Below are 2049 nucleotides of genomic sequence, written 5' to 3'. Positions count from 1 at the left end.
CGGGGCTTCGAGGTTGCAGGAGGAGGCGGAGGCAACTGAGGGCGAGGCCGGCAGCCTGCTGGCGCTCCCGGGTCAAACAGGCGGCAGGAAGCTGAGCTGCAAGTTCATCATGAGTGTGATCAGCGTAAAAATGATCGGGGGTCGGGGAGGGGTGCTGTGGAACCCCAGGACAAATAAAGGGAGTTTTCCCTCCAAAAGGGCGTCTTTTGCAAAGAGAACACCCAGGCCTCCCACCCACCGACCTGCCAGGCGCTGTCTGGAGTCCTGGCACAGCTACAGGGCGCAGAGCTCGCCGCTGGGGCAAGGCGAGAGGCCTGGGGCACTGCGCTCAGACCAAAGAAGGCGACCTGGGTCCCCTCCCATCGGCTGGGCTTAGGCTTTCCTGGGGGAGAGCTATGCTCCTTTTCCTCAAGCCTGTCAACTCGCCAGATACACACATACACGCACACACCCCTTTCTCTGCAATGTTGTTCCTGGGAAAGAAAAGGCCAACCCAGCTGATAATTTTTTCACCTTCATGAATTAAGCCACGTTCAAGATAGGGAGTTGAGGAGAGGCAGACTCTAGCTGTTTTCATTTTTGTCTTTGGGGCACATTTCCCCCAAAAGATAAGCCCTTCTAAAACGTTTTAAAAAGCAAAGTTCATCCTATTTTCTCTGCTACTTTGGATAATGGCTGGGGGGCGGGGGTGGGGCGTAAAAGGTTTTCAGAATTGTATGCAAACAACATAAAACAACATAAGGAAAGGGAAAGCGGCTGAAATGATAGAAGACAAGGAAAAGAAGGCTTTTAGAAAACTTGGTTGGCAGGGCTGTCTATGAAAGATGAGGTGGACCTGTGATGTTATGCCATTGTCAGAGCTGAAGGAATTGGACGGCAACCAGATTAATTCCTTTCCAGGAGTCAGACTCAAAGATCTAGCCATTCTCCAAAGGGAAACCCAATGGGTGTATGTGTGAGAGAGAGAGAAGTGTGCTAAGTAGACTATGTGACAACTGACTAGACATGCTGGCTGAAATTATATCCCCTAAAAATAAAAAGGAGCCATTTCAACCTGGTCTGTGGCCTCCGTGCTGAGACTAATTGGTTTCCAGAGTAGGGGGAGGAAGCTAGAGAGGCTGGTAGGAGCCCCTATAAAAAAAAGATCAAACGGACTTCACTTGAAAATATTTCCCTTTTACAATAGGCTTTCCTGGCACTTGAATTTTAAGTATCCTATCTCTTATGCCTGGGCTGAAATGAAGGAGGAAAGGGTCTTGCTAATGTATTTATTTTGTTTTACAGTGTGCCTAGAGTGTCAGTATTTGTCAAATATGCTGGGATCAAGGGACAGTGGCTACCCTTGCTCAGCACAAATCACAGCAAGCGACACTGACATTAAGAATGCCAAAGATGGGGTGGGGGTACCTTTTTATTTTGTTTTTATTTTCCAGCCCAGCAGCAAACACTGACTAGAGTCATGTAAGAAGTGCTTAGTTTTGTTTCCCTTATTCTGTGAGTTAGCCTGTACTCCCCTTATCTAAATGTTTTGAATTTTTAGACTGATTTGGGATAATTTAATCAGTCAAAAAAAAAAAAAATTTGGCACCAGCCAAGCCAAATAACTTCTGTGGTTTTCTAACTTTTTCTTTCTTGAACTGATAGTCAATCAAAACAGCCAAATAGTCTGTACATGATTCTAAATCTATGTGCACACAGATTGGCACATTTTACAAGATATTTAAAGCTACAGAAAGTCAAGTGAGTGATCCTTTACAAAGTTGATAAAAATCTGTATATCATTTTGCTGACTGGAGAAAATTTGTAACTTGCACTATAGGAAGAAGTCAGCTTCTACTGTGTCCCTGCTGATCAATTATCCACTGAGAGGTAGTGGCCAAGCTGTATTAGAGTTCTGAAATTTTATTCCCATTAAGCTACCAAAAGAAAGAAGCTGGAGAAATGTAAATGAATTTAAATAGTAAATCAGGAACAAAAGGAATTCATTTTTCAAATAATTCTCATGACATAGATTTGCACATATTGTGTTTTGTTAAATCATATTCTCCA

This window comes from Myotis brandtii, unplaced genomic scaffold (genome assembly GCF_000412655.1).
Source record: "Myotis brandtii unplaced genomic scaffold, ASM41265v1 scaffold399, whole genome shotgun sequence".
Lineage (NCBI taxonomy): Eukaryota > Metazoa > Chordata > Mammalia > Chiroptera > Vespertilionidae > Myotis > Myotis brandtii.
This window is presented reverse-complemented; position numbering follows the sequence as displayed.